Here is an 18872-nt window from a genome sequence, read left to right as displayed (position 1 = left end):
TCGGGATGACAACGAGATGGTTCCGGAGCAACGGCAAAAAAGGAACTCTTTCTTGTCCCTTACAGCATACTTACACGTTACTAACACAGGAGCGCATATCTGGCCCAGCTGGGATGTTTGCCAGTCCTCAGAACAGTTAAAGATAAAAACATTCCATAGACACACGCGTGCCTGTCTTCAGCCCCATCTTCCCAGGCCTACACCAGGCCATCCTCCGACCTGACCTTGTGAAACTAGTTCTTCAAAGGCTTGGCAAACATGCAGCACAACAAATTCTAACGGGCACTCTTGAAAACAAATGCCAGGTGTTCCGAGCTGCTCCCGCAAAGGAGTGAAGTCAAAGGTGGGGAAAGGAAGGGATCAAGGTGGATCCGGGAGAACAAGTGTGAGGGAAGAGGTGACAACATGGGCTGGCCAAGTGCCACGAGAAGGAGAGGCCACAGCCGGAGGGTCCTGGGCGCTAGCAACTGAAGGAAGGTGCAGTCTAAGGGCCTGCTACCAAGTGGATTGACCATGTAAAGCTGCACAAGGGACTTGCGTGCGGCGTGTGTGTGTGCATGTATACTCCACCGCAATCCTGATAATCCGGAGCAGAGGAACAGCCTGTGCTGCTCGTGTTGGGATGAGAGCTGTGCTGAGGAAGACACGCTCTTCTGTCCTTGTCGGTCTGAGCACCTCGCCACGTTCGTACTGCGCACACCTCTCTGCTGGGAGCGGGCGCTCAGCCTTGCAGAAGGCTGGACCTGGGGCCAGAGGAGACCCCCAGGTCCCGGAGCCCCCAGATTCGGGTGCCTCTGGGGAGGTGCAACCTCACTCCGCCACACGAAAGACAGAACCGCGGAACGGCACCAGGGCAGGCTTCCTCTCCAGCTGCCTACAAGGGCTGGACAGCATTAATTAACAGGTCATTCCTCCCTGTCCGCTCTTCATCTCGGCAACAACTGGAAGGAGGGACCTGCTAGATCTTCGTCCGTCCTCATATCTCTCTGCATTATTACCTGTCTGCAATTCCCCTGTAGGAGAACCTTTGAAATTTTGAAGTGATGGATCTATATGTCCTTCTAAAGAGTTCCCTAAACCCCATGTGACCTGTTGAATGAGGTTCCTTATACGTATTCAATTAATTTTTAAAAAGGGTTAATAAACCACCACCACTGACAAACCAAATTTCAAAAAATCAGTATTAAGTAATCGGAATCTTAACGTACAGGAGCAAATTGATAATGTGCTCATTTTCAGTGAGACTGCTTATCTACTTTCTCTACTGGTTTTCAAACAGTTGACTCTGCAAAGAAAATTAGTGAATGAGAGCTCTCTCTAATTGTTTGCTGGTTTCCAGGTCCTCCTTCTGCTTTCCACACAGCACTAGATTCACATTCTTCATTTGGTTATCTGTACTATTAGTAAATCAGAGGTATAAAAGGCGGGGGGGGGGGGGGGGGGGGGGGAAGCTGCTATTCAGACACAATTATACACAAATTAAGACTTAAAAAGCTCTCATCCCTGCTGTTGACTATGGAGCTTCACCTTGATCTCAGAGCATGGCTCACATTAAGTACCATCTTGAGTGACAATAGAAACTTGAAACTTGAATCACACTTTAATCTGTGATTGCATCTGAATATATTTCATTCATCTCCCTGAATATTTATTTTTAATCACTCTGTAGCACAATCTACTAGAGCACAGTGAAAGAAGAGATGAGAGGACAGAAAATGAAAGAAAGGGCTCCTGAAGAAAAATCATGTTATTGCCTCTTATTTCTTATTTTTTCTCATTCTGTACTTGTACCATACCTAGTAGTCCAAGTACTTGTCCTAGGCTTCTTATCCAGGAATGAGGTGTTTGTGCTCCACTACAATATAAATATTAGATAATAAAAGTATTCTGGAGTGTTTGGTTAAAGCCTACAACCCATATGAATGTAACATAAAACCAATGGGGTTATAACTTTCAACCAATATTTTGCTATTGATCTAGATTTAGAACAGTCTTCTAAAATCCATCTTTTAGAAGATGAGTTGTGGGTGGCAGTCAAATAATCAATTACTGATTGGAAACAGAAGAAGAGTACAGGGAAAGATAATAGATTAAGGATGAGAAGTAGGAAAAGACAAGAGAAAAATAGAAAAAAGAAAAAGAAAGAAGGGTGAATCTGAGAGAAAGGTAGTGGCAGAGAATATTATTTACATGAGATAGATGAGAAAAATGCAAGAAGAAAGAGAAAACTGTGAAATAATAATGAATAAAAAGGCTTAGAAAAGTTGAGGAGAAGAAAAAAAGAACACAATGAAACAATCAAGGCAAAAGAATTAATAGGGGAAAAAAGGATTTTTTAACACTTTTTTCTGTGCAACTTGTAACCAAAGGAAAGGAGGGTAGATGGAATAGGACAAGAAGAAAACTAAAAAAAAAATTAAGGGAAATCTGTAGAAAGACTACTAAAGAAACAAAAGAAAAGGCAAAGAGCAAAGGAGTAGAACATGATATACCTTGTGCTGCAAGGATCGACATTCTAAATATATCAACATTTTACAATATATTTTACTTTCTCTTCATTCCCATTCATTACATTCTATACTCTTTTTTAGAAATTTAGTCTTGAGCTGTATCCTGCAAATTGACAGATATGAAATTCCATCTGCAATCTTAAATAAATTTCTAAAGGTAGAACATTGGTGCTAAGTATTTCCCATAATACAGCAGAAGTTTTATTTTAGTTTCAAGTCAATAGATGGCATTAGTTTATTATAATAATGATATTTTATATATTGCATTTCACACTGGTATTTGTGATAGATTTGAAATATGATGCAGAATACCTCAATACAGTATGAAAATCTTAAGCGTATATTTTCAATATGTGTCATTAAGCTTACGTTTCACTGCTGTTTAAAATAGCTGGAAATGATAAACGCTTGAAGTACAAATAATTTACTACTGAGGTTTGATTTTCATGAAGATTTTCACTGGTACAATCTACAAAGGTAATTTGTTAGTGGATAATTTCTTTATACACTTTAAAATTTGAGAGGTCTTTTCCATCAATAAAAGTATCTTCAAACTACGTGTAAGGCTATACAAAGAATTAAAGACGTCTCAGCAGGTCTTGTAAGAAACACCAATCATTCATAAATTACATCAGACTGAATTTGCTCATTTCCACAGAAGTAAGAAACAAAAAGAGTAAACTTCCTTGCTTGCCAAGCTTGCCAAGCATGACTGGGATGACAAATGTCTCTAGCACAGACGCACAGATTCAGGCAAACCTCTTGTAGACCGGGTTTGCCCCAGCTGGGCTAGGATCAACGCAGTCCTGCATCCTGTTTACAGTACTAGTGGATTTTCAGCAGTATAGCTGAAAGGGAGGCAGATAATAAGAGCAGAACATTTAAAATCATATCTGCCCCTTTAGTAAGATCCAGGTTTTTATAGGCAGATTCTCTGCAGAAGACTATTAGGTGTCTCATGTATATGTCTAAATCATAATCTATGAACCTAAAAAAAATTTACTTTACTTCCCTGAGTAGAATTCTGCTGGAATTATGCCACTTTAGACTTGGTCTAGAAAAGTTTTTAATTTCAAATGAAAAGAATTATTCCTTTACTGTATCTCTTTTAGGGAAGTTTGAAAAATTGTACTCAAGTCTTAAATTAAATAGCTCAGGTTTCAGTTGCAAAACAGACAGCTGATCACATTTTTTCTGCCCCCTTTTTTCTCAACAAATCACAATTACTTTTAGGCCAGCAGGTAGTTTCTGCAAAACTGCCAAAGTCCAAATTCTTTTGTTTTAATTTCTGTGAACAAACTTCATTGTTAAAAGGAAGAAGCGAAAGCTTATTCAGATGCAATATTGACTTTGTTGAAAAGCATTTCAGATGTTTCACACCAAGTGCTAAATATTTACATTCATAGTTATATATCATCGGTGTGTTTATATACCCTTAAACACTATCAAACAATCCCTGTAAGGGTTGCTGCACAATGTCTTTCCTGGGATGTCATGCTGGGAAGTACAGGTACAGAATTCTGACATCTTCTGCTTTCTAATATCTTCTGCTCTCTAAATATTACTATTTGGTGCCCTAAAGCTCTCTTTTTACCTTAACTCTTACTGATTTTGTTGTATATGAAAAATGTCCAGAACAATCATAGACATACCTCATATCTTGCTGTCTATGGTTAAAATGCTTAGATTTATGGAGGCTAAAAATGCTAATTGTTATTGTGTTCCACCAGCTAAAATATTAGCAGGAAAACCAATGCCTACAAGATTAAGATGTTTTCTTTTGAAAAATATTCTGAAATCTCAACCTGAAAAGGTAGCAACACTGCATTCAAGGGACGCAGGATCAAAACCTTGCAGTTTTAAGTGGTATTAAAGTTCACTTTCAGTGAGATATAAAGGTCAATTAAAATCACATATTTGTAACCTTGCATGTTGCATAGGCAGAAGCTGTACCCAGGTATTCTTATTTTTGTAAGCCCAAATTCCTTAATGCCTCAAGACATTAAACTCAGGGCTCGAAAGGACTGCATCCGCCACCAGATCCAGTCTCCTGGAACTGTGGGAAACAATGCAATAGGAACGGAACTCAAAAACATTCTGCAGAACTTCTACCCTATTATCTTCTGTACAATAAAGGCATGAGACACCTCTAAAATATGACACTTTTCAGACTACTATACAAAGGATAGCATGCCTGGAGGTATCGGAAAAAGAGCAGGAGATAAGAAGGTTGCCAGTAATGCATTGAATTGCTGAAGTGCAGAGAATTTGTTATCCAGAAGCGAATGCAGTCACTTCCCTAATGATCTCTGCCCATCTGCCCGGAGGAAAATTGTTTCCTATTTCCTGACAAGAAATATCTGGTAATTACATTAAATTGGCTTGTAAATATGGGAGCAAATAACAATAACCAACAACTTAGAAATCTGGAAAACAGCTCCTTGTATGGAGAAGCTGAACAATCATATCCATCCTTAATTCTGAGCACTGAGAGCCTGGGATTTGATGCAATCACTGCTAGAGTAAGCCAATTTCTTTCCGGGAGTGGGATTTATTGCTTAATGTATGTTGTACATATTAAACAGATATTTAGATTCAAAGAATTGACTGTGATGTAAAGACCAATAAACTCAGGTCAAGGGTTGGGGGCGGAGAGGGAATCACAAATGGTATTGAAATCCTTTACTGTTGAATTATTAACACAACACTCCAGTAACAAGTATTAGAACAGACCCTTCAAAAATTCACAGACTGATATTTGTAGTCAGCTTCCCAGCTATAGAAAAAAACCCTTCATTAATCATTTCTATGAATTGTTTTCTGGGATATTGTTTAAATGTTGACTTGTAAAATCACCCTTTCAAATTCATTTAGCAACCACAATGTGATCAAAGGAAACATTGGAAAAAAACAGTGACAGAACCTGATGACCAAATAAGAAAGAAGACTTCCTTCCCCAGGTCATGTTGTTCTGTGATCAAAGAAAATTTCCACTCTAAGAATCCCTGTCTTATGCAGTCAGGGAACACATCATCAACTAAATAAACAGAGGTACCCAATCTATTGCTGAATAGATGTTGATTTGGAAAGAGGAGTGAAAGCGAAAGACAGAGAGAGAGAGAACCTTTTGGGATGGATATGCATGTATGGCAACAAAAGTTGGTAAATTAGAAATTGCAATACTTGAGATATTTTAGAAATAAAGAGGGGACTAAACCAAGCCTCCTACAAAGTAAGGTGCCATTAAATTCAGTCAAAATAAATTCTGACCTTTTAATTCACCTCGTAAGTATTTTCCTTCCCTTCTTTCTAATCCCTATTAATTTAGGAAATGTTCCCTCAGGAAACACAACGGATCATAACTTTCCCAATAAAGCAACTGTTGAGTATAGGGAGGCTTCCAATATGACTGAGAACTAGTCTGAACTAAGTAACCAGTAAAAATAACATAGGAATGAAGAAACTGAAAATACATCCATTTAAAATTATACTTTGTTCCCAGGCCCACTCCTTGAAAGAATCAAACTGACAGGATCATAGCTTTTTACCCCAAATGCTAGACTTCTGGCCATATTTAATAAAAGTCCTTGGAGAAGGGATATAGCAAGAACCATTCTTTCCCTAGACCACCCATGTTCTTCAGAAGGTCCATTTCTCTCGTACCTAAGGGATGATACCAGTGACAACAGATAAACAAAAGACATCTGCAAGAAGTACACTAGAACTTTTGTTGAGATCCGTGTTAAATCTGAGTATGCAAAGGCTATCTACAGCATACTTCCACCACTTTCCTCTAAAAAATCGCATAAACGGATATAACCCACTTTAATCGTTATAATTTGTACTTCACTGAATGCATAAGAAACAAACAAGTCATCTTCAAAGTCCTTATGCATGTGGCACAAATGACCTAAGGGGTCATTCCACTCTAACGATCATGACCTGCTTTGACATCTACAGAAGAACAACATCCAGAGCGATGTACACATCTGCACAACTTCCTTTTTCACCCATTGACAAATCTTTTCCAGCTTTCAGGGTGAGCTGTGCCATCAGGATTTTTAAAGCAAAACCACAAGATTATGCTTTCTTTAACCAGCATTTATGTCTTAAATATATGAAATTGATTTAGATAACAACTCTGCTGATTAGAAAAGAGAGACTTTTTTTTCCTGTCTCATAATCATAATATTGCTTAACAGTATAGATGAATAGATCTATTCATAGTAATTTTGCATCCACAATCAGGTTTATGGTGCAATCATCTATCTGTGAGCAGACAGTCAGGTGTCAAGCTGAAATGTTTTGCCGGAGCAAAAGCCTGCCAGACACTACATATTTGCCACTATGGATTAGGTCTAGTCAGAAATTATGTGAAATAGTGTTGGGAAAATTCAATTTGACAAAACCCAAACAGTATTTCAAGCAAAATTCTGCCATGCGTTTTGAAGAACTGTCTCAGCCTGGGAAATCAATGCTTTTGGCTTTCCTTATCATCCAGTACATCTGCTTGCAGTCCTCAAGTCCTGGAATTCCTCATCTGGGAGTCTCCTTTTACATCTGGCTTGAGCCATAGGACTGGAGTCCTTGGCTGCAGGGTGACCTCGTCCTCAAGCCATGAATGAGAGTCCTGCATCTGCAGCCCTCTGCTTGATAGACCGTCAGACCAAAATAAAATCTAAAATTTCCTGACATTTCCTAACTCCATTCTGGACAGTTCTACTCCTGATTTACTGTCAGAGCAAATTAAAGTTATTTCTTTTGAAATACAAATTTAATAAAATAATTAACGATTGTAGGCAGGACAAAGTATAATAATGTTTCATCACAATCTGCTTGCAACAGGGGAGATAAAGATGAAGCATTTTGTCTTGAGTGATAAGAAAGAAGGAAAAATGTCTGGTTTATCTTTAAAACTTCAAAGACAGGTGAGCATATCTGCAACATACTCCCAGAGACTTCTGGAGAGATTTGGTACTTTACGTACATGGGCAACAGTAAATCTACATCTGCAAGTGAGTGCATCACAATTTCATTTTGTTTGCTAGGAAACATCCAATACTTCCACTTGCCAAACCTGCAGACTGTACCAGGTAAACCAGTGAACCGTGTGGCATGACACTTCTTAATAAATTATCATGGTGGTTCTCATTATTAATGATTGTGAAGTGCTCACCTAATAAAGGTATTTGTAAATGCTGGTTTCTAACATGAGCATATATTACCTAATACAGGAATAGTCACAATTAGTTAAAAATATAAAAGCAGCATAATTAATGTAGCTAGCAAGAAAAACTAAAGCCTCATTTATTTCAGGATAAACTTGGTGCATAACTGTATATAAACAAGGGAGCAGGAGTGACTGGAATGTCATTACTCAAATTCATGCTTCCTTGATAAAAATAACGCAAACAAAAATCAGTTACTCGGCTCATTCATTTTATTCCTCATTTCTTCATATGTTTTGTGTAGGGATGAAAGCCCCAGCCTGCCCTCCACTTGTTCCAGGAACAGATAATTACTGCACTGCCTGCCTCAGTTCTAAGTTATTCTGTGCTTAGTGACTGCTAGCTTGTTTTAAGTGCCAGCTTGTTTTAAGTGCAACCTAGATGTGAAAAATACAGAAAAATCGAAACAGAAAAGTGTCAATCTTTTTCTCTTTAAAATGCTAGCTTGAAATAGTAAGAAGAACTTTATGGCAGTTTGGGGTTTTTTTTAATGTCAGATAAGGATCAAAATGTCTAAAGTACCAGGGGACCTTAACTAACCTGTCTGTCCTTATCTAAATGATAAAAGGCTTATGCTGGCCTTATTGCCTAAATATGATATATCTACAGTAGCATTTTTCTTTTCCTGTACCGCTGGAAGAAGAGAAATGGCAAAGCAATCATCTACTCAGACCTGAAAGCTACCCAGGCAGCAGGGTCCTTTGTGAAGCTATGCAATAACAGCGTTGACCAGCCTACAACAGCTTAAGGTAACTCTTTAAAATGACGCGGCAAAAATCATACCCCACAGGGTAAAAAATATTGCCTTGTAAATATGCAAACTTGCTCCGACAAACTGTTACAGACACTATTATCTCCGCTACTAAGAAGTCAGCTTTATAAAGTAGGTACCACTTACAATTGGAACAGCTGTATTTCTTCAGATGTGCAACAACAAAAAAGATCCCACCAGGCACCACAGAGTAATGGTGTGGTAGTGACATAAACCCAAATAACCAAGGTTGCCTGAATTCTTGTGTTACCACAGCAGCATTCATCTTCTGAGAACCAAGTTTTAAGTTTAATCTTTTGTGTGACATAATATTTGCTGGCTAAAAAGGACAACCCATAAATTTAAGCTTTTGAAAGTTTTCAGTTCACCACATATACAGACAGAGGCATATTCTGAACTTTTTAGAGACAAGTAATGGAATGAACAGGTGGAAAAGAAAAGGAAGAGCTCTATACTGAAAAAATACTATTTGTCGAAGTCTAAAAAAACCCCCACAAATAATAAATCTTAATTACATTTCCTTTTTAGTAGTGATGCTTCTATATTATTTTTAATGACATAAAGGAGTGTATTTTTATTTTTACCTTGATACACAATTATGTGAAATTAGAACAATTGAGAACTTTATTTAATTTCCAATTAGCTATAGTCATCTGGCACTGGGAAAAAAATTCAAAAGACTTATGTTACCTTTTTTATACTTCAACTTCTCCAGTTTGCTTAGGGTTTTCCTGAATTTGCTCAATAGGCTTATACATGTTGAAATTTGTTTTTTTAGGTATGCCTGCTCCGGGAGTCCTCAAGTATGATCTGTATTTCTGGACCTTGGCATTAAATAGACTTCATTTAATAAACTAAACTATATAGTTCATACCTATATTCCAGCTCTGCAATTTAAAATAGTAAAGACATCTGATTTAATGAGCTAAACTAAACTAAGTCAACACTGTGCACACAGATTTTCATTATCAACATTTCAATATCAACAGTACGGAAATGGGGAATACACTAAAAACCAGTAACTGTGAAACACACTTCCCTTAATTCTTATCAGAAAAGTTACTGAAAAAGAAGAAATAGATAAATATTGAATTACTTCCTAGTTCTACATTTACATCTAGATTGCACGAGGTTTTGCGTGATTTCTAATTCAAACTGAAGTTTCTCCTTCCTTCTCTTTAAATAAAAAAAAAAAATTAAATTATTTGAAACATAAAGGTATTGTATTTTTCTAACTAAAGCTTTAACTACTCTTGTGTAGGTATGTCAACTTAGAGGAACAAATACTATTTGTCTAATCAAGATATGGTTGGAAGAAAAAAATCCCAATAACATTCCATGCTTTGGAGAAAAATAACACAAAACATAAAAAACTTTCCCCAAAAGTGAGAAGATTGTTCCAATGATATTTTATCCCACCCTCTATTGACTTTCCCAAAGCCTTCTGGGCTGCCCTTCCACTGTGGGAAAGGAACCGTCATTTATCATAGCCTGCTCCTTGCTTGCAGGGCCCTATTAACCTCACTGTCAGGCCCTGCCATCTCTTCTTGGGTAACCGTGAAGGACATCTTTCCTGTCATCAAAAGATAAAAGAACATCACCTTTATTAGTCTCCCTTTTCTTAGTTTTTCCCTACCAAAAATAAGCAAAGCTGCACAACTGTTTTATGCCCATAGTTAATTCAGTCATGTTCTTTGAAAAGTTGTCAGGTATTTGGAAACTGCCAACACAAATTTGTTTCTTATTTCTTCAATATGTTGCACGTGTTATTAAAAATCTGAGGTGAGTATTTGAAGGGAAAAAAAGGAAACTTCAAAGCTTAAATTTACAGTGTAGGGACTTATTCTGTTCATAAAAACATAAAGATCTCTGGTGGGTGACGTTCTGTCCAGTTCAATGTATATCCAAATACATCCTATTCATTTAAACCTTCTCATCCAAGGCACAGCAACAAGCACCTTTGGGGATTAAAAAATAACTGACGTTTCGGAATTTCCTGTGCTCTATTCACTCCCAGAATTGTTCCGCAGTATTTTCCAGCACAACCCTATTGCTTGTATCCATCCGCTAATCTGGTCTGTGCTTCCTGATAATCTCAATTTGTCAGCGTGCAGTGCACACGGCTGGCTCCTCCGAACTCCTCACCCTCCGAAATCTCCCCGGTTCCCACGTGCTGCAGTCCCCAGGAAAAAGGGCAACCTGCATCCAAAGATGCCATGGGGCCTATTTTCCAAGCGTGAGCCCAGCACAACCTTGACGCCTACAATCACCTTAGAAAAAAAAACTTAGAAAGAAGAAAACCACTCAGAAAGTATAAACACTCATCACATGTGCTTTTATTATGTGGTTCTCTTACGTATAGGCTTACCTCCCTAGGCAGTTTACGATACGTGCAGCCATACAAGCATAATGCAACCAAGCACACCATAAGCCAAATGCATGGAGGGATTTTTGATAAGTGAAACAAAATTTTAGTACCAACAGAACAGAAGAAAATCCTCCCCACTGAAGACTATTTCCTGGTGCAATTTGTACTTTCTACCCCCAGCTGCTCTGTTGTTTCACTTACTAAGAGTATACATCAGAAATAGGTATGTAGCACAAAACAGTCTTCACATTTTTAATAACAGACCTACACTTTGCTCATAGTTCCTAGGGAGGACAAATGAATCAGGAAGTGCCTGTGGAAACTTTTAGCTCAAATATTACCATTTTAAGTAAAAGTGAGTTAATGAGAATAGAACTGGAATAGAAATACTGCTAAAATGTAACCGTAATAGTCATTTTTATCCAAACACAAGGCATCTAACAGCTTCACACTGGGATGAGCTGCCATGGTGAGGAAATCACAGGGAAAGATAAGAAGACAGTTTTCAATAGAATCCCTTGTTTCTTAAGCAGAAATTGTGTATAATATATGTGAGAAGGTTCTATTAATATCCTTGGACAAGACTGAAAGGACTGGAGCAGAGAAGTGCATGTATTATTGTTGTTTCATGCCTAACAAGCTGTTTGGTGCTTTCTCTAATATGTATTCCTTGTCAAGCTGTGGAGGTGTTGATAAAAGTATTCTCCATGTCATTTTCCCATCCTGTCTCATAAAACACTGATAAAAACAGAAAAGGAACTGCACTGGGGAAAAAAGTACCTAGAACACATCAACTTAAGTGCTTTTAAAGCAAAAGCCTCAATTTTCTGTTAAAAAGTGTTGAAAGGGATTTTTTTTAAAGTATCCCTATCCAAAAGTAGTTCTAGCTGGCAGAATATTTGGAGCAACAGCCTTTAAGCTATCATTGGTCACCTGAAACTTAAAAAAAATATATGTATTTTTAAGACACAACACAGAAGAAGGGAAATTTTAAAAATCCATCTGGGACCACGAATGGCACTCTCCTCACTAGATACATATTCTAGGAACTGAAATTTGGTAACAGCTTGGTACAACAAGGTGGCAACGATTTTAGTTAGAGTTCATCTGGGCATATATGCAAAAAAATGCAGGCTATGCAGTCAAAGACTCATCTAAAAAGGACCCAAATCCACCTTCCCAATGGTAAAATTGAAAGCATGATACTATACTGAATTGGATATGTTTGCCATTGATTTATTGTCTCTTCCACAAACAGTCATTGCAAAGACTGCAACAAAAACCACATGGTGTTTGATAAAATCTTCATGTTTCTGCTGGGTAGAGACACAACACACAGCAAAAGTAAAATCTACACAGCACAAGTAGAATCTTCTACACTGCTTTCTTTTTTCTTCACTGTTAAATGTCTTAGGGGGGGTCTTTTCTTATAAAGTCCACCAGCAGAACCTTATGAGGGCTTCTAGTTTATACTCAAGGCATGCCCACAGTTTAACGAAGTAATTTTCCCCAGTAAATATTCAGAAAATGCTGAAGTTCCTTCATGCCCCTAGAAAATATATATCAAATCCGGTATCAAGTGTGAAAGCAGCAGCACAAGGACACCTGAACTGGAGAAGTGAGAAGGGGAATCGACACTGGAATCTGCTTCCAATCTGTCTGTTGAGAAGCCAGCTGCAACAGAGCTGAAATAGCAACAAATGAAAGATCTGCAGGTATAGTCACAGGAATATATAGACGGTACTTTTGACATTTTACGTTTTCTAACTCCAATGATTTTTCCAATTTCTTCACTCCTTGGCTGAGTAAAGGTGATTTAACCCTTTTTTCAAAGCCTGCCTAGTATGAAGCATGATCCCTCTCTCAGCCTTTTCACTCCTGCCCCGAGATTATTTCTTATATTACACATATTTTGAAATTCTTGAGACCTGAGAAATGTGCTTTCCAATTTTTTTGGCTTTCCTCTCCAAGAGGTGGTTTGAGGTCAGGTGATAGTGAATAACATGCAACAGTCAAAAGAAATCTCCTAGCTAGCTTCTCTGTTAAGAAAGAGCTTACAGCTCTGAGAGTACTTTTTTTTTAAAGAAAACTAGCACATATTCCTTTATAACTGCACTTCACAAATAGAAATACTGAAACAAATAGAAAACGCAACTTATTTAACAATTTGCTGTGTATTCATAGGATGCAATATTCTCTCCCAAAGAAATTTGTTTTCTTGTATTACCTCTTTTGTGATTGCCTGAGCTGTCTGACACTAATAAAATTAACTCACTGGATTCCTTATTTTATAGAACTGGGATTACTCTGAACTATAATTTTATTTGGTAACAAATTCAGTGAAAATATCTCTTGATTTTCACATGAATTTGAAATAGAATTATCAAAATTTCTTTTTTAATACTTACTACAATTTCTAAAGATGAAACTATAGCATGTCACAGAAAGTAGGAGAGATTGCTGTGGAAGTCTTTTTTTTTTTTTTTTTTTTCCTGGCCTTTGGCCATTATTCTGTGAATCAGTGTGGCCATCAGGTATTGACAAATGTGTCACCAGTGACAAGGCTGAACAAGAGGGATTAATACAAGCAGACATTTCTTGGACTATTTGGAAGGGAGGCTTTGGAATTGAATTAAATGTGACTTCGCAGACCATAGACTCAGAGCTTGACTGTAGCGGTGAAGATCTTTTCCCTGTGAATCTCTGTTTCTCTTGACTGGTGCACATTTGCCACTATTGAAATGGCATTCTGTTTGGATACTAATCTGATAAATCACATTTCTCGGGAGGAGAAAAAAGTTTTGCATCTCTACACTAGGCAACTGACAGCACCAAGTGGCTCATAAAGAGATCATGGAATTAATATTCTGTAACTGTGAGAAAATCATGCTGGGTAGGGTCCTATTCACCAGTCACACAAATGTGCCAAGGAGTGATAGTGTGATGCAGTTTTGATATAACTTAAACATTTTAATAAGCTGAAAATTATCAGCTTAACCAAAGGTTAGTGCAGGGTACTGATAGAACTGATTTGATTCTAGTCCAGTTTAATTTAAATGCTGGCAAGGAAACCTGAGGCAGTAAATGATAAACCAGTCACTGCCAAGATATTCTTGACCTCCTTTTTACAATATGAAATTGTTTGTTTCTGTGGTTTTTTCCTGCCCCCATGCAATGGTTATACTATTACCAATGTAAGCAAGTGAGATCTCTGACCAAAATGCAGACATTTGGTGGAAAGACTATGTTTTCACAGCATTTTATGAGAGAAGTCCTACTGTGAATTATGACTGAACGATGACTGCAGAGGTACCCACAAAGGAATATCCCTGACTTCCATCCCCCCCAGTGGTCAGTCAGCCCTCTCTGTCTTCTACCATTCCTCTTGGACTGACCGTTAAGAACAGCTGAGTTCATCCCTCTGTCCTGTATCCCTCAAAGGACTTCTTGACAAGGAACTTAGCTTCTGCCATTTGACTATGCATATTAAGGTCTTCTAATAGGCTGACACAAGGAAGGATTCATACCCAAGGGTCAGTTATTCTGGCAAGCCACAAAGCTGCCACTGTACAGGAAATCCAGCTTTTAGTAGTAGGGAACGCAATGTTGCTACGGTCAAAATCCATTTATAATGTGTAAAGCAGCCTTTCAAATCAATCAGAGGCAGTGAGCTGTAAAGGAATTGCATCCCAAGGAATTTCCTTGCACTTCCATTTTAATGCACAGCACCATTATAGATCTCATGTCACATAAAATCTGACTTCTGTGAGAACAAATGAGGGCATTAAATTCTTTTAACTTCCACTGACATGGCTGCAACTATAAATCATGTTCAGAATTGCCTGGAAGTCACAAACCTAAAGCAGAAAATAAAATAAACCCATCAAAATTACTTCATTCTTGTCCTGGCTCTATATTATGCACAAATGCAAACCTGCATGCAGGACTGATGCTCAAACCCTGCAAGCAGTTACCTGTATGAGAACCTTTGTGCTCACGAGTAGCCTGAATTCAACCAGTAAGGAAATCCAATGGGACAACACGCATTCATACGTGCTTGCAGGTTCAAAGCATTACATTGCCTTCAGGTGCTGGGTGCAAGTACTGGCTTTTCCTTCCAAATTCTGTTCAGACATTATAAACTGTACAGGCCATGTAGAATTTTAAATATCCATCCAGGAGATAGTGCGGTATTTCATCCTCTAGAACATTTCCATGCGTTGATGAAGGTGAAACCTCCAAGACACCAATGAAAAGTTTATCAGCCTTGCAAGGATCTGACAGGTTTCTCAGCAGTCTCTGAAAGCTTCTACCGCTGCTCTAGGAAATGGAGCGGCTAGAAGGAATTTAAAATTTCAGCAACAAATACAAAAACAGCCGCTGGCAAAAGAAGTGCTAGTTACAAACTCAGTACAGCAAAAATACTGATGCTCTAGTTCAAGCATCAACAGCACATTCCCTGATGGCACAGCTAGATGACTTCTACTAATTCCCATATCTCCTACCGAGTACAGCAAGACTGTTGTTCCATCTGTCGGCAGCGGAGGGGAGGGGGATGGGGGGAAGTCACTTATGCCAATTTGCTAAGAAGAAATAATATCCATCTTACAGCAGCAACAGCAGCATAGCAACAATATGCCAATATGCGAATAGCAGAGCTAGAGCCGTGCATAGAGGTTTCTTGGCTGTGCTAAAGACATACGATGAACTTTGTCTCTGCAAAAGTCAGTCCTGCTGTTACACTTATTGATGGCATTGTGGCAATTACAAATGCCAGATTTGCAAATGCTGGCAAGGCCTAAGGCACACTCCCTTGGACTGTGGGGAGTAAAGAGGTATGCGACCTCCAGGGAGGACTTCATGTCTAAAGACAATGTTTCGTGGGGACAGCAAGAATGAAGTGGTTATTAAAAATGTGGTAAAACAATTGCTCTGGGGTGTGGGCAACAAAGCTACCAGCATGGCAGACAGTTATGGCAAGCAGTAGTAGTTGACTAAATATCTGCTTGTTTTATTCACTGTTTGGGGTCTGTGCTAGAAATTGTCCAGCAGCGTGCAGGAGCTCCTGGGGCGGAAACAGCTGCTCCTGCTATAGGGTCTCCTACGCGGCGCAAGAACCCATCTCGTGTCCTGGTCCTTGTGCGTATTTCAGTGGGAGACGGCAAACGAGATTTACCCCAGTTATTGTTGGGTTCCTTTGATGCACCGTGAGGGGAAACATCCCCTGCTGTACTTCACGGAAGACAGTACAGATACACAAGGGTTTTGTGCGAATGAGAAAATCTGCTTGTGGTTTTTGTTTCACATCTTCCTTTTGGCTAGAGCCTGCCCAAAAGAGCACAGAGCATGATTCAGGTGTTCTTGTTTTATGGAAACACCTCCATATATTATTTTTTTCCCCAGAGGACATTTTAACCAATAATTCACATTTTAAAATTTCTTTAATTAGAAATACGCTTTAAAAGTAGTAGAAAGAAAAGGAATTAAACACTCTTGGCAGTCTTTCACTTATAGAAGAATTCAGTGGGTTAAGGCAGTTCCTGGAGAGAATAAAGATGAAATTATTCAAAAGACAGTGTTTTCCTGATTTTAAACAATAGTATTTTTTCAATTCTTTAAACTGTTGCAAAATTCAGAGGTAAGGTGCTAGGCATTTATATTGATGTTATGGTTGCAATCAATAGTAAATCTCAGAAAACTGCAGCAATATGAGTGGGCAGCAGACAGAACTGAAGTCCTTTGCCCAAGAATAATAAAACAAAATCTGCATACATAAAGGCATCAGATACATCAAATCGAAGTCAAAATAAATTCTAACAATAGCAGAAGAAAAAACCTGGTGAAACTATGGAAAATATCCATAATTTCTAAAGTAGGGTGCTCCACTCATGTAGAAATATACCATTTAAATTTCTTCAGATCCTCTTTGTTGGGGAGAAACAGAATGATAACTCCTCTCCCTGTGAAGCTTTTAAATACCTGTGAAGGCTGCCGAGGCACAGATAAGAAGGTGTGCCAAACCCTCAGCTACAGAGGAACCCCTCATGGGCCAAAGAAACTAAACACAGCCTGATGCTTACTTCTTCCATTCCTGTGTCACTAGGATGAAGTCTGAGGTATTGTGAGTTATCACAGAACTTTGTAGATATAACTTGAGCATCATTAGGGAAGAGCAAAGTTCCCTGCATATATTAGACATAACTGAGAAAATAACAAAACAAAACTGTCTTTCAACTTAATAGAAAATCACTTCACATTAACCAATTCTCATGTGTCCATGTCGTGGTTTAACCCCAGCCAGCAACTAAACACCACGCAGCCGCTCACTCACTTCCCCCCCCATCCAGTGGGATGGGGGAGAAAATCAGGAAAAGAAGTAAAACTCGTGGGTTGAGATAAGAACGGTTTAATAGAACAGAAAAGAAGAAACTAATAATGATAAAGATAACACTAATAAAATGACAACAGTAAGTAATAAAAGGATTGGAATGTACAAATGATGCACAGGGCAATTGCTCACCACCCGCCGACCGACACCCAGCCAGTCCCCAAGTGGCCAAATCACTGCCCCCCCCCCTTCCCAGTTCCTAAACTAGATGGGACGTCCCATGGTATGGAATACACCGTTGGCCAGTTTGGGTCAGGTGCCATGGCTGGGCATGAGAAGCTGAAAAATCCTTGACTATAGTCTAAACACTACTGAGCAACAACTGCAAACATCAGTGTTATCAGCATTCTTCACACACTGAACTCAAAACACAGCACTGCACCAGCTACTAGGAAGACAGTTAATTCTATCCCAGCTGAAACCAGGACAGTCCACCAGCTCCAGGTATTATCTATTCCATTCCTTTCTATACTCTTCCCATTACTGTACTTCTCACTTGGAGTAACCGAACCCCACAGATGTTAGGACTTAAGAATGTAAATATGTGAGATTGTAAGAAGTGGAAGCACATATCGCATCCTTAAAGCCAGCTGCTATCACACTGCATGCCACATTAACTTAATTAAACCTCCTATAGGGTGTTCCATATTGTTTCACCAGTTTTTGCTTGCGCTAATTCAGACAGGTCAGAGGAGGTACACCAGCGAATCAACAGTGGAACAAGGTCCAGATCATGATCCTGTATGCAATAAAAGTGATTAAATTAGTTTAGAGAATGTGACTTCAGTGAGGAAGCACACAGGATACATGTTAATGTCACTATATTAATTTGCAGAAGTGTGATGTAAGGAAAACAATTAAACAAAGGAACTTCCTTAAGGAGAAACATCTAGTCAGCTATAGGAACAGGAATTCCTTCCCAAAACTTCAAAAATTATGGGAGATTTTTTAAAGGTGCAATAAATTGGGAGTAGCTTGACTGATTCTTGATCAAATAAAATAGTACTAGGAAACAAGATGATTTCAAAAATTTTCCTTGGGGAAAAAAGTAATAATTAAAACCAAAATTGTTTTAATTTGGATCAAAAATGTGACTGGATTTCAAATGACCATCACAAATCCCATCAACTCTAAATACTATAGAATTTTGCTGTCTGAATTCCATAATGAAGTTAGTACTTGAACAAAACAAAAAATATTTAACTTTTTAGGAAAAAAGGGCAGAAGATTAAAGACAAATTTATTTGACCAAATTTTTGTACATGTGTGCAATATGGTCTACAACACTTAAGTTAAAATCCAATGTGTCATTAACATAGATTTATGAACCACATTCCAGCCAAAATATGTCCCTTAACTGAAAGAATAATTGAGCTTGGAGGGTGTGTGAATGGCTAGAGACATGCTCTGCTGTCAAATTAAAATGCAATCCCTTTTTAAGTGCAAACCTAAATATTCCTCAAAAATCCTTCAGTTTAGGATGGAAGAAAAGGAGCATGATGGGTCAACTTTTTGCTGATTTTGAAGGGAGGTGAAATGAAAACTGTGACTTGTTTTCACGGCAGCACATGCCAATGTCTATCCCAGCACAGTGTGTTTGAATAAG

The 18872-nt window shown here is 38.4% G+C and overlaps 1 protein-coding gene across 1 annotated transcript in view; it reads right to left on the bottom strand.

The window, feature by feature from the left end:
* Nucleotides 1–18872, bottom strand: part of NALF1 (NALCN channel auxiliary factor 1) — a 476996-nt gene that overhangs the window by 249124 nt on the left and 209000 nt on the right. The window lies entirely within an intron of this gene.

This window comes from Buteo buteo, chromosome 14 (assembly GCF_964188355.1).
Source record: "Buteo buteo chromosome 14, bButBut1.hap1.1, whole genome shotgun sequence".
NCBI classification, from domain to species: domain Eukaryota; kingdom Metazoa; phylum Chordata; class Aves; order Accipitriformes; family Accipitridae; genus Buteo; species Buteo buteo.
This window is presented reverse-complemented; position numbering and strand designations above follow the sequence as displayed.